At 44.4% G+C, this 14,976-nt stretch overlaps 1 protein-coding gene across 4 annotated transcripts in view; it reads right to left on the bottom strand.

Moving 5' to 3' along the window:
* The window catches only part of GPAT4 (glycerol-3-phosphate acyltransferase 4), a 40,492-nt gene extending 31,976 nt beyond the window's left edge, over positions 1–8,516 (bottom strand). Inside the window, exon 1 of one of the 4 annotated variants that reach the window (XM_055296043.2) lies at positions 8,164–8,516. The gene's annotated coding sequence lies outside the window, so the exon portion shown is untranslated. Of the gene's footprint in view, positions 1–6,022; positions 6,141–7,861 lie in introns of those variants that run through there. The other 3 variants (XM_063610976.1, XM_055296045.2, XM_055296044.2) reach the window with 3 other exon arrangements.
* Between the last annotated feature and the right edge of the window lie 6,460 nt (positions 8,517–14,976).

Below are 14,976 nucleotides of genomic sequence, written 5' to 3'. Positions count from 1 at the left end.
ATGAATGCTTACAATGGCATTATTCAGAACAGCCAAAAGACGGAAACAACCAAAATGTCCATCAACTGATGACTGGATAAACAAAATGTGGTGTAGCCATACAGTGGAAACTTAGGCCAGAAAAATGAATAAAAGCTATAACACGGATGAATCTTCAAAACATCATACTAAGTGAATGAAACCCATCGAAAAGACCACATATTGATTCCATTTATACAAAATAGGCAAATCTACACAGACAGAAAGTAGATTATTGGTTACTTTAGAGCTGGTGAGAGTGGGGAGATACGAGAGTGATAGCTAAAAGGTTTCTTTCTGAGGTGACGAAAATGTTCTAAAACTGACTCTGTTGATGACTATACACATCTGTGAACATAATAAATCCCAGTGAACTGTATACTTTCATTAGGTGAATTGTATCTCAATAAAGCTATTTTTAAAAGAATCTAAGATACAGTTGTTCAAAAAGAATAGGCTGTATAGGGAGACCTTCACCTACATCTGCATTCTGCAGAGTGGCAGATACATTATGGTGATTAGACTAGATGTCTTTTAAAAATCCTTCCTGAAACAAGTTTTTTGTCCTTACGTCTTTATCTAAAATTGCAGAATGTCAGGGAAGCAGTTAAACATGATGGCCAAACATACGGGGAATCGGACAAGCTACATTCAAAACCAGCCTCCCCTACCTTCTGGCTGTCTGACCTCAAAAGTCACATTCCATGCTTCAGTTTTCTCATCTGTAAAATGGTAATAATACATATCCTGTGGTATTGTTGTGAAGACTGAACATGATGCCTATCAAGCTATCAGTGTAGTGCTTGGCACAAAATCCTCTATAAATTGAAGCTTCTACTACTAATCATCACCATAAAGCTGGAGGCAATAATAATAAAATGATGACAAACCACAACTTTATTAATCTTTCAGAATTCTAGTCCAACCTCTTCATTTTATGGCTCAAATAACTGAGCCTTGGAAGGGTTTGATGACGGGGACAAGTTACAAAACTGGCTGGTAACAGAGGCAGGACTAACATGCCCAGCTGATGCCCAGTCGAGTGCACTTCTTGCTTCCCAGGCTGACTCCTCACTTGCTTTAGGGTGGATTACAATTCAGAGAAAAGCATCCATTTCTCCTAGTTTACTGTCAGAACATAGGCCCACCAAATGCCCCAACTGTAATGTAAACAAACACGCACACACAGGCATGAGGAAATGTGTGCTACGCTGAATTTAATGTCGAGTGTATCGGGACTGGTAGAGTGTAAGAAATTTGCTTGAATAGGAAGCTGCTGCTTAGTGGGGAAAGTGCATAATGTTTCCAAACAGGGCAGCTCTCAGAGCGACTCAGTTGACATGAACCTGAAGTGCTGAAAACCCAGAACACACATAGCTGGCATCAATCCTGGATAAAATAAATTACCCAAGACAAAGCCAGGATCCAACTGGCCACAGGATGATTCAACTCATAGGGAAGACAGAGCATGGTCAGGTTCGGGGCCTTGGTCTTATCTAAGATCATTATGTCCTCCAGAACTTTCTTGAGTTAGAACTGGATAAGTAACATGGCACTGGTACCAAGTTTACCCCAAAGCAACAGAACCATCTCTTGAAGCTGGCAAAACAAAAAACAGAAAACAAAACCAAAAAAAGAGGATATTTTGATGATGACAATTTGATTTGCTGGAGCTTTAAGACCCAAGACAATTCATTATTCGACCTGAACACTGCTCTGATGGCTCAACTTCAATACCAGTTCTTGACATCTGAGTACTGCATATGTAATTAGAAGCAACTTCCTGGCCTTTTTCTTGTTTAAAAAATCTTTTTATCCAATTTACTTCACTCAGCATAATTATACTGAGAACCATCCACGTTGCTGCATGTATCAACAGTTTATTCCTCTTGATTTCTGAGCTGTATTCCAGTATATGGATATACCAGTTTCTTCATCCATTCCCCTACTGATGGACACTAAGGTTGTTCCAGTTTGAGGCTATTAACAAATAAAACTGCTATCTACAAGTCTTTGTATGGACATATACTTCATTTCTCTTGGGTAAATACCTAGGAGTGGAATGACAAATTCCAAAACGGGTTGTACCACTTTGTATTCCCACTAGCAGCGTAGGGAAGTCCCACTTGTTCCACATCTTCACCAATACAGTCTTTTAAATTTACACACATCACTGGCCAGGTGCAGTGGCTCACACCTGTAATTCCAGCACTCTGGGAGGCCAAGGCGGGCGGATCACTTGAGGCCAGGAGTTCAAAAACAGCCTGGCCAACAAGGAGAGACCCCATTTCTACTAAAAATACACAAATTAGCCGGGCGTGGTGGTGCATTCCTGTAATCTCAGCTATTTGGGAGGCTTAGGTGGGAGGATCACCTGAGTCCAGTAGGCTGAGGCTGCAGTGAGCCATGACAGTGCCACTGCACTCCAGCCTGAGCAACAGAGCAAGACCCTGTCTTAAAAAATGAAAGCTTTTCATCACAAGTGCACAAATTTGTGGTATCAGACCTTTTTGTTCATTTCTCTGCAAATTCAAAATACTTCTAATTGTGCAAAGAAAATCACTAAAACATGAAAGAAAAAACCAATGACCACAACCACAAACTCTAACCTCAGACCTGAACATTACCAAGCAAAATAAAACATTCCTTCATCTTTATGTTCCACTGACAGTGATTCTCTGCAGTCCAACAGAGCAGCCACTAACCATGTGTGACCTTGGAGCACTTAAAATGTGTTGTGAATTTAAAATGCACACTGGACTTCAATGACTTAGTATGAAAAAACGCACGTGAAATATCCCATTAATAATTTTTATATTGATTACGTTTCAAAGTAATATTCTGCATAAACTAGGTTAAATAAAATATATTGTTAAAATTATTTTCACCTGTTTCTTTTTACTTTATAAAGTTTTTTAAAAAAAATTTAAATTGACTTTCAAATCAAAGTCAATATGTAAGAGCTAAAAATGATCTCATAGAGGTAGACAGTAGAATATAATAGATACCAGAGGCTGGGAAGGGTGGATGTTGAGAGCTTGGTTAATGGATAGAAAAAAAAAAAACTTAGATGGAACGAATGAGTTCCAGTATTCAATAGCAAAGGAAGATGACTATAGTTACCAATTTCTTGTACATATATATATATATATATATATATATATATATATATATACTTTTTTTTTTTTTTTTTTTTTTGAGACAGTCTCATTCTGTGGCCCAGGCTGGAGTGCAGTGGTGCGATCTCTGCTCACTGCATCCTCTGCCTCCTGGGTTCAAGCAATTCTCGTGCCTCAGCCTCCCTCGTACCTGGGATTATAGGCACAGGCCACCACACCCGGCTAGTTTTTTTTGTATTTTTAGTAGAGAAGGGGTTTCATCATGTTGGCCAGGCTGATTTCAAACTCCTGACCTCAAGTGATCTACCCACTTTGGCCTCCCAAAGTGCTAGGGTTACAGGCATGAGCCACCACGTCGGGCCAATTTCTTGTATATTTTAATTTGAAATGTTAAGTAGATTTGAAACGTTCCCAACACAAAGAAATGATGTATGTTTCAGGTGTTGGATATCCTAAATACTCTTATTTTATCATTACACATTCTATTCATGTGGACAAATATTACTGTACACTATAAATATGTAAAATTACTGTTTGTCAATTTTTTAAAAATTGATACATAATTTTACACATGTATGGGGCACAATGTGATGTTTTGAGATACACATACACACACACACTCTCTCTCTCTCTCTCATCCCTTGTGGAATGATTAAATCAACCTTATCTTATTTCTTTGTGCTTTTTAAAAAAGCATTACTATAAAATTTAAAATTGTGTATATAGCATATATAATATTTCTATGGGACAGCACTGATCAAAAATTTTTAAAGGAGACTCTGAAAATAATATATCTTCAACTGGCAAAGAAAGAAAGATATGTATGTGTGTGTGTATATACATATATATACACTTTCCCACCCTATTTCTCCGAGGTCAAGAAAATGCTACAGCAGAAAGGGCTTAGATCTGGAACCAGGACTGCCCTTAGGTTCCAGGCACAACTCTTACTGTCTAGTCTATGTGTCCTTGAATAAATCATTCAGCTTTGGCCACGTGCAGTGTCTCACGCCTGTAATCTCAGCACTTTGGGAGGCTGAGGCGGGTGGATCACCTGAGGTCAGGAGTTCGAGACCAGCCTGGCCAACATGGTGAAACCCCGTCTCTACTAAAAATACAAAAATTAACTGGGCGTGGTGGCGCATGCCTGTAATCCTAGCTACTCAGGAGGCTGAGGTAGGAAAATCATTTGAGCTCAGGAGGTGGAGGGTTGCAGAGAGCCGAGATCTCACCACCGCACTCCAGCCTGGGCGACAGAGGGAGATTCAGTCTCAAAAAAAAAAAAAAAAAATTAAAAAGAAAAATCATTGAACTTCCCTTGTTTTAAGCTTCCTGATCATTTTTTTTTTTTTAATTCAAAAAAGTTGGCCGGGTGTGATGGCTCACGCCTGTAATTCCAGCACTTTGGGAGGCCAAGGCGGGGGGATCACGAGGTCAGGAGATTGAGACCATCCTGGCTAACACGGTGAAACCCCGTCTCTACTAAAAAATAATAATTAAAAAAAGAGCCAGGCGTGGTGGCAGGTGCCTGTAATCCCAGCTACTGAGGAGGCTGAGGCAGGAGAATGGTGTGAACCTGGGAGGCAGAGCTTGCAGTGAGACAAGATTGTGCCACTGCACTCCAGCCTGGGTGACAGAGCAAGACTCTGTCTCAAAAAAAAAAAAAAAAGTCAACAAAGGCCTGGCGTGGTGGCTCATGTCTGTAACTCTGACCCTTTGGGAGGCTGAGGCGGGAGGACTGTTTGAGCCAGGGAGGCTGAGGGTGCAGTGAGCCTTGATCATGCCACTGCACTCTAACCTGGGTCACGGATCAAGACCATCTCTGTAAAATAAATAAATAAAAGTCAAGTGCAAACGTATTACGCTCCTGTTTTACAAAGCATTTTTCTATTATTGCAGATCTTCGGCTTACAAATTAACTGGAGGTGGGATCCAAACATACTAAGATTGTACAAGGCAAAATGAAGAGAGCCCTAGATGAGCCTCTGTGTTTGTGTGGCATTTGTACGTGTCTGCATGTGTTTTAAAGGTGAAAGAGTATATTAAAGAACTCAGGGGAAACTCTAAGCGCTTGGAAGGCTCCTTCTAACTCTAAAATTCTATTCTCTTAAAAAGCCTTAATCATAGCGTATGCTATTACATGGTTTAGTGATACATGGAACGGATGATATTCCGTCAAGTTCTCCCCATGAGCACAATGACACAGTAGGAAGTAAACGACATGTCATAATGAGGTTCTACTTTACCCAAACAATTCTGCAGTACAGTTCATGTTTAACCAGGGCCAAATAATCCCCAGATAGCTCAGAGAGCTTTGTTTTGTTTTTAATAAAAGCTAACTTTTGGTGACAAGCACACACAAGAAAAGTGGGTTTTTCTTCAGCAGAAACCACTTAGGAAGTTAGGCTAGCCTCTGAAGAGCCTAGCCACAGCACTCCTCACACCAAACACAAAATAGACACACAACAGTCGCCTCCTCCTCCCTCCTCTATCTTTAGGGGTAATGATTTACCATGACACTCAAATGCTGTTATTGCAGTGGTACTTCCATAAACTGGACATGCATAACAACTATTGTATTTAGGTCACAAACTCACAGAAGAAAAGTCCATCCTGAAAGTAAGTTGACAACTATGTCATCATATAAATAACCTAAACTTCCATGAAAACTCAAAGACCCCTAACATGAGGACTTGCTTATTCCCAGCATTCCTTGAAGAGGTAGCATATCCCCATTTTAAGGGTAGGAAAATTGAGGAATAAGTACTGAATTTACCAGTCTTTGTTGAGATAACGAAATGTAGTAGCATAAATTTTGCTAGGAAATGCATATTATGGTTTTGTAAGCAAGTCTAACCCATGGTCCAAGAAGCCCAGATTCTTACCTGCTAATGGCACGAAAGGCTTTCTGAGATGGTGCCATTGTTCTCTCAGAAAAAGAAGAGTAACACTCCAAGTCATTCTGGTTTCCCTTAGTAACTCTTTCTTAAATAGCTGTGAATGTTATCTACACCGTTTATAGCTTGTTCTTATTCTCAAACTGGTATACCACTTCTAAGGTCAGAATTTTATCATGTTCCCTAAAAACTATCATCAGAACTTCTCGTCTGTCCCAAATTGATTTTTAAGAAACAATTTAAGGCATTTCTTAAAATTCTGGAATTTGGTGGAAAAGCTCATGTTCGCCTATCCAAATCCTTCATGAATGTAAGCGTCTTCATCCACAGCCCTCCTACACCCTTTCTCTTTCCTGAGGGGAACCTGAAGGCAAGCAGTATGGGTCAGTGGAACCGCAGCCTGGAGGCAGAGGCGGGATTTCAGCCTCTTAAGACCTGCGGCTCTGGACAAGTCACTGAACTTCTCTGGACTTCCAAGGGCTCAGAAAAAAATGAAAACATTGAACAGGACGTTCCGAATGTTCTCATCCAGATCTGAAACACTTTTTTTCTTTTTCCTTTTTTTTTTTTGAGATGAGTCTCGCTCTGTAGCCCAGGCTGGAGTGCAGTGGCGCAATCTCGGCTCATGCAACCTCTGCCTCCTGGGTTCAAGCGATTCTCCGGCCTCAGCCTCCCAAGTAGCTGGGAAAACAGGTACTCGCCACCAAGTCTGGCTAATTTTTGTATTTTGAGTATATGCAGGGTTTCACCATGTTGGCCAGGCTGGTCTTGAACTCCTGACTTTAGGTGATCCGCCCGCCTCGGCCTCCCAAAGTGCTGGGATTACTGGCGTGAGTCACCATGCCCGGCCATACTTTTTCTTTTAACCTGTTCAATCATGTTAAGATACCTTTTGCTGTGCTCTTTCTTCAACTCTATTGCGTTTCTTATCTGAAGACCTCATAAAAGTAGGCTGTGTTCCAAAACAAAAAGTACATTATGACTTCGTAGGGTGGTTTTCATTATGGAACTGAAGCTACTTTTGACAGACTCATCTTGCATCAAGTTCTCCCTGAGACATACGGGAGGGGAAATGGGTGGGGTGTGGATGGCACAGGAATAGCCACAGTTAAGTGGCTGAGGAGGCCAGAACAAGTACATGCTGGTTCCCTATTCCATCTACTTCCCTGTGTCTGAAATTCTCCAAAATACAAAGTTAAAAAAAAAAAAAAAAGCACATCTCTTTCAAAGAGAGAAGTATATTTGATTGGCATTATTACAGGATTTTGTCTGCAGACTTTGGTATGGTATAACCGCTCTTCACACCATTTCCCTTGGACTGAGATAGAATCTACAAGACATGAAACTAAGCAGAGCTCCTCAAATTCAGCCAAAATTAAGGAAAATGGACCAGAAACAAAATTCCTCAAATGACCTCAAGGTTATCAGTGAGAAGATCCATGGTAATACTTGGCAGAGGATGGAACTTATTTCCATCGTGCTACACCGTATGTCTCCTATAAGCTATTTTCTGCAACTTCTGAACAGCTAAACTTCAGCCCTCTGTGACATGGAAAGCGAGGAAATAAACAAGCACCAGTGGGAGGAGGATGCCTCGGAGGGTGCTGAAATAAAAAAAGGAAAGGCAAGGGATTTCGGGAGTTAAGAAATCCTAAAGAAAAATGGGAGCATGCATTTGGAGAAAGAGAGGGTAAAGACGCGCATCTCACGGCAGCCAGAGAACACAGGAAGGGGAATGACAGGGGAAGGCGCTTCCTGGTGCTCCAACGCCTCGCAGCCCTCGCCACCCACATCCCCGGACTCCCGGGGCCGGAGGGCTGCGCACACCTGGGACTCGGGGGAGGCGAGGGGCTCCGAGGAGCCAGGCTCGGAGGGCAGGGGAGCGGAGAGGCGGGCGGCCGGGGTTCGGGGCGGGCGCGGACCGTTCCATCGCGGACGGGGGGCACCCGCTCCACCCGCCGGGGATCCCCGGGGCGCGGCGATGGTGCCTCCTGACGCCGGCGCAGCGTCGCCGGGGCGTCCCAGACCGCAGGCCCCGCGCGGCCGCCCAAGCCCGGCTCCCACGTCCCGCTCTCGGCTCCCCGGAGGTCGGGGACTTTGAGGTAAGGGGCCAGCTCGCTCCTACTCACCGACCGCGAGGCGAGGCAGCTCCAAATCCCGCGGCGACCGCTCCCTCCCGCCCTTGCCGCCGCCGCGGGCCCAGGCTGCGTCAAGACGTGCGCGCGCCCGCCTTTGTCTACGCCGCCCAACGTGACCCTGCGCCCACCGCCCCGCACGCTCCCGTCGGGCGCGCGCGGGCCGGCAGGGCTGGGGCCTAGGGAGAGGCGGGTGCCGCGTGGACGGGCTCGCGGGTTGGGCGAGCCCGGGACGCGCGGAGTCGCCCTCTGGCGGACTAGGGGCCAGTGCTGGGGAAGGGGCGGGACGGGAGCAGGAGAGGCCGGGCCCTGGCCGCCCCTCCGCTGGCGCGTCCCTCTCAGAAAGCGGAGCGCTTTCCTGCGTCAGGGGGTTCGCACGTGTGGTCCGGAGAGGGTGAAATCAGCCCGGCACCGCGAGAAGAGGCTAGAGTCACTAAATCACCTTGTCCTCTTGGGGCTGCTGTCCGTATGCAGCGACATTCTGCCCGTTAGAGGACTCACCTCAGGGCCTGGTACGCTCAAGATCTGTTAGCTGCCAGCACCATCACCACGATCACCGTCATCACCAGCCTTTTCCTTCAGCCTCGTCTGCCTTGCTCGTCAAGCAGGGTGCTCCAGGAGTGGGTGTAGGCCACCTTCGCCCTCCCTGGCAGATGCAACTTTCCAACTGCCACCTCCACTTGGACCTGCTGTCTCTACTCAAGTCTAGCTGGTGGCTGCTGGAGTTTGCGTGTGTGTTTCTTACTGTATTTTCTGACCAGACGCCTAACCCAAGCTTATTATCTCCCCTAAAATGGGACCTCCTTAAAATATATATTACCTTTCTTTTTCCTGGTCTTAAAAGACAGTTTGCCTTTAGTGCCAAGCCCTCTCCGCCGGTTTACGCTGTACACGGCTGTCAGACTGTCATTCCATGCTAAATGCATAATCTGATAATGAAATCTTTAAAGTGCACATTCTTAGACATCAAAATCTCTGTAAGAATAATGGGCAGGGTATGGTAGTTCACGCCAGTAATCCCAGCGTTTTGGGAAGCCAAAGCAGGAGGATCGCTTGAGGCCAGGAGTTTGAGACTAGCCGGGGCAACATAACGACATCCCCACTTCTACAAAAATTTTAAAAATTAAAAAAAATGGTGGGGGGAGCAGGGCGCGGGTAGCTCACGCCTATAATCCCAGCACTTTGGGAGGCAGAGGCGGGCAGATCACTTAAGGCCGGGAGTTTGAGACCAGCCTGGCCAACATGGTGAAACCCCGTCTCTACTAAAAATACAAAATTTAGCCGGGGGTGATGGCTCGCACCTGTAATCCCAGCTACTCGGGAGGCTGAGACAGGAGAATTGCATGAACCCAGGAGGCAGATGTTGCAGTGAACTGAGATTGTGGCACTGTACTCCAGCCTGGGTGACAGAGAGAGACCGTAACTCAAAAAAAAAAAAAAAAAAAAAGAATAACCACTTTGCTCCAAAACACTGGACTGGACTACTTATCTCCACCAAATATAACTAAATGTTACCCATTTGGAACTGATCACATATTTATTAACTCAATCACGTATCCATTCATTGTGCCCTTGTTACTCACCCAGCTTTTTTGGGGATCCCAATTCAAGACTGAGTAATGCATGGCCATGTCTAATCGTCAACTACATTGAATTCCCTAAGAGAAGAAACCACCCGGCGCGGTGGCTCACGCCTGTAATCCCAGCACTTTGGGAGGCTGAGGTGGGCGGATCACGAGGTCAGGCATTCGAGACGCCTAACCAACATGGTGAAACCTCGTCTCTCCGTCTCTACGAAAAATACAAAAATTAGCCGGGCGTGGTGGTGCACACCTGTAATCCCAGCTATTCGGGAGGCTGAGGCAGGAGAATTTCTTGAACCCGGGAGGCGGAGGTTGCAGTGAGTTGAGATCGCACCACTGCACTCCAGCCTGGGCGACAGAGGGAGACTCCATCTCAAAAAAAAAAAAAAAAAAAAATGAGAGAGAAGAAACCAGACATCATACATTTTTGTGTTCTCCACAGTCCTTGGGATAGGGATTTAAAGTGGCTACCAGGATCTCAACTGCTCTTTGGAGTCTTACATCTGGTCTCCTTTTCTGCCCCCAGAACCAGTCTTGGAAGTAGCCCACTCATCTGCTTTACTCTCTTTATGTTCTCATGGTTATATTTTCTCACAATTCTTACCATCTACTAGTTCTTTGTACATAATATTGATATCTTAACATATTTCACACATATTAGAGGCTCAAGAGAAAATGGTGTTCTTTGCCCAAGCAAATAGTAGGCTCAATTGTTGGGTATTAACACTGATACACACACACACCTTGTGAGTGTGCACATTCACTGGCACATTCTCTAAACTTCTCAAGTGCAGGAAGGCAATCAAACTTCCCTCTGAGTGGGAAGCCAACATGAACTGGGTAAATATAGTTCCTGTAGGCACCAAAACTTTTATCACATTCATTTCTGGGTACAAGGAATGTAAATGGGCAGATGAAACAAGCAAGTCATGCTTGAAATGCTTGACACAAAGCAGACTTATCTTTAGAGAAGGCCTCCTGCCCATAGCATGACCGAGCTATAGCCAACACTGAACTTCTTGTCGCTGTGAATATGGGCTGTCCTTAGATTATTGTTGGCAATATTTTCACATTCTAGAATGAAAAAACTCATACTGCAGAAATTATAGGAGTAATTTTTAAAACCTGGTGAAGGGTAGTCCTTTAGAAGAAAGAGATCACAAGATTTAGATCCGATCCCCTACTAACTTTGAATTCATTCATAGTATGAGGGCATTTCCCCAAAATGTGTGCTCTCTACATGGTGCACAGTGCTGTGAGCCTGGGAAGAACTCCTTTCCCCAGGAAAATACCATGCCTGTGCTGTACAACTTATCTTCCTTCCAAAGTCAACTTTAACATCTACAAAGACTTTGCCATTCATTAAGAGGTGAATCCATAACTCTCGACTGGACAACCAGCAACATCAATGCTCATTTCCAAGCACCAAAAGAAAAAGCCAAATAAAGTAAAATAAATATTATTTTTAAAAAATGTTTTCAATTGTGGTAAAATACGTAGAACCTAAAATTTATTATACCATCTTAATCAGTTCTTTTTTTTTTTTTTTTTTTTTGAGATGGAGTCTCACCCTCTTGCCCAGGCTGGAGTACAGTGGCACAATCTCAGCTCACTGCAACCTCTGCCTCCAGGTCCAAGCGATCCTCTCACCTCAGCCTCCTGGGTAGCCAGGATTATAGGCATGTGCCACCACATCTGGCTAATTTTTTTGGTAGGGGGAGAGGGGACGGAGTCTCACTCTGTCGACCAGGCTGGAGTGCAGTGGCGAGATCTCGGTTCACTGCAACCTCCACCTCCCAGTTCAAGCGATTCTTCTGCCTCAGCCTCCTGAGTAGCTGGGACTACAGGTGTGCACCACCATGCCCAGATAGTTTTTGTATTTTTAGTAGAGATGGGTTTTCACCATATTGACCAGGCTGCTCTTGAACTCCTGACCTTAGGTGATCTACCCACCTTGGCCTCCCAAAGTGCTGGGATTACTGACATGAGCCACTGGGCCTGGCCCATCTTAATCATTTCTAAGTGTACAGTTCAGTGGTGTTAAATATATTCTCATTATTGTGAATCTTCAGAAATTTTTTTATCAAGGCTGGGGGTGGTATCTAATGCTTGTAATTCCAGTTATTTGGGAGGCTGAGGCAAGTGGATTGCTCGAACCCAGGAGTTCAAGACAAAGCCTGGGAAACCTGGGGGAACCCAATCACTACAAAAAAGAAAGAAAGAAAGAAATTTTTCATCTTAAAAAATTGACATTCTATGCCTGTTAAAAAAAAATTTCATTTTTCTTCTCTCTACCCTCAATAACAACCATTCTACCACTCTACGTTCCGCTAATGGGAGTTTGAGTACTCTACCTCATATAAATAGTCAGTTTTTGTCTTTTTGTGACTGGCTTTTTTCACTTAGCACAGTGGCCTCCAGATTCTTCCATGTTGTGGCATGTGTCAGGGTTCCCTTTTTTTTTAGGGCTGATATTCCATTGAATGTGTGTATGTATTTATTTTGAGACGGAGTTTTTGCTCTTGTTTCCCAGGCTTGAGTGCAATGGCGTGATCTTGGCTCACTGCAACCTCCGTCTCCTGGATTCAAGAGATTCTCCTGCCTCAGCCTCCCAAATAGCTGGGATTACAGGCATGTGCCACCATGCCTGGCTGATTTTTATTTTATTGTATTTTTAGTAGAGATGGCATTTCACCGTGTTGATCGGGCTGGTCTCAAACTCCTGACCTCAAGTGATCCACCCACTTCAGCCTCCCAAAGTGCTGGGATTACAGGCATGAGCCACTGCACCTGGCCCCATTGTATTTGTATACCACATTTCCTTTATCTATTTGTCTGTTGATGGACATTTGGGGTTGATCCTGCTTTCAATTGTTTTGTGTATCTACCCTGAAGTGGGATTGCCCAATCGTATGGTAATTCTACACTCAATTTTTTTAAGTCTGGAGTTGGGAGGAGAGCTTTAGCTAGTGATATAAATTTGAGAGTCAGGCAGGGCACGGTGGCTTATGCCTGTAATTCCAACACTTTGGGAAGCTGAGGCAGGCAGATCGCTTGAACCCAGGAGTTCAAGACCAGCCTGAGCAATATGGTGAAACCCTCTCTCTAAAAAAAAAAAAAAAAAAATTAGCCAGCCATGGTGGCAGGAGCCTGTAGTCTCAGCTACTTGGGAGTCTGAGGTGGGAGGATCACTTGAGTCCAGGAGGTCGAGGCTGCAGTGAGCTGAAATTGCTTCACTGCACTCCAGCCTGGACTACCGGAGTGAAATCATGTCTCAAAAAAAAAAAAAAAAAAAAAAAGGCTGGGCACGGTGGCTCATGCCTGTAATCCCAGAACTTTGGGAGGCCGAGGCAGGCGGATCACGAGGTCAGGAGATCAAGACCATCCTGGCTAACACGGTGAAACCCGGTCTCTACTAAAAATATAAAAAATTAGCCAGGCATGGTGGCAGACACCCGTAGTCCCAGCTACTCAGAAGGCTGAGGCAGGAGAATGGCATGAACCCAGGAGGCGGAGCTTGCAGTGAGCCGAGATCGCACCACTGCACTCCAGCCTGGGCAACAGAGCGAGACTCCGTCTCAAAAAAAAAAAAAAAAAAGTTAAAAATAAATAAATTTGAGAGTCATCAGAATATGAATGGTACATATGTTGGATCAGATGAATACAAGAAAGCCCAGACTTAAGGAGAGACTTGGCAGTTAAGAGCAAAGTGAAGAAGACAGGTTGTTTCAGTCCAGATCTATACCATAGTCTTCAATTTGAAAGAAACACACTCTGCCAGGCGCAGTGGCTCATGCCTGTAATCCCAGCACTTTGGGAGGCCAAGATGGGTGGATTAGCTGAGGTCAGGAGTTGAAGACCAAGGCCTGGCCAACATGGAGAAACCCCGTCTCTACTAAAAATACAAAAATTAGCCAGGTGTGGTGGCGGGTGCCTGTAATGCCTGCTACTGGGGAGGATGAGGCAGGGGAATTGCTTGAACTGGAGAGGTGGAGGTTGCAGTGAGCCAAGATCGCACCTTTGTTCTCCAGCCTGGGCAACAAGAGTGAAACTCCGTCTAAAAAAAAAAAAAGAAAGAAAGAAACACACTCTATTTTGCCAATTTATGATGAATTGATTGTGACAAGTTGGTTAAGAGACTCAAACCAACAAGGGACACTGATACAAAAAGGCTTATTTATTATTTTGGGAGGATTGAAAATGCAAAATTAACTGGAATGGTAGAATTAGTAGGTCAGCTCATACTTTCAGCAGTAGGAAAGTCTACATACTTGGAAAATCAAATCAACATCAGTTGATTGTTTGTTTGCTATAAGGTTTTTTAAAAAAGAAACAAGGAAATGTGTGGCTCCCAGGGCTCTGGCAATGGGCTCTACTCGCAAAGTTCTGCTTGCACCTGCCAAGCAGTGGATAAAAGTTGGCAGAGCAGACCATCCTCTTGGATGACCATGATACACTATTTCTCTTAGCCGGGCTCCCCACTTTCTGAAATTCACACTCAGCTACCATTACCACCTCCCGTGAGACTATAGTTGCCTTCCTGGGGTTCCCATGGAAAGAAAACAGGAGCTTGTACATTATTTTAACAATTCAAAAAGTCTAGTAGAATTCACACATTTACCTGAAATAAGGATACTTAAACAGACTAAAATGTAATTTTTTGCGGATATCCACTCATATGTTAGGGACTCACTTCGAGATCAACCCCAACAGAAAGTTTTCTCTGATTCCCTTAGGAGCTCATTCTCTCTCTTTGGGTGCCTCTAATATTGTTTACTTTCATTATTTATTCATATGTCTGTCCCCTAACCAGACCGTAAATTTTGATTTATTCATCTTTCTGGTTTTTTTTTTTTTTTTGAGATGGAATCTCGTTCTGTCGCCCAGGCTGGAGGTGCAGTGGCGCAATCTTGGCTCACTGCAAGCTCTGCCTCCCGGGTTCACGCCATTCTCCTGCCTCAGCCTCCCAAGTAGCTGGGACTACAGGCGCCCACCACTGCGTCCGGCTAATTTTTTTTGGTATTTTTAGTAGAGACGGAGTTTCACTGTGTTAGCCAGGATGGTCTCGATCTCCTGACCTCGTGATCCGCCCACCTCGGCCTCCCAAAGTGCCGGGATTACAGGCGTGAGCCACCACGCCCAGTCGATTTATTCATCTTTCGGTCACCAATTGGCATATATAGTAGTTGCTCAATAAATGTTTGTTGGATGAGTGAAAACTACG

Source organism: Symphalangus syndactylus, chromosome 10 (assembly GCF_028878055.3).
Source record: "Symphalangus syndactylus isolate Jambi chromosome 10, NHGRI_mSymSyn1-v2.1_pri, whole genome shotgun sequence".
In the NCBI taxonomy this organism is placed as follows: domain Eukaryota; kingdom Metazoa; phylum Chordata; class Mammalia; order Primates; family Hylobatidae; genus Symphalangus; species Symphalangus syndactylus.
The sequence above is the reverse complement of the archived record's forward strand: the minus strand, read 5'-3'. Positions and strand labels throughout refer to the sequence as shown.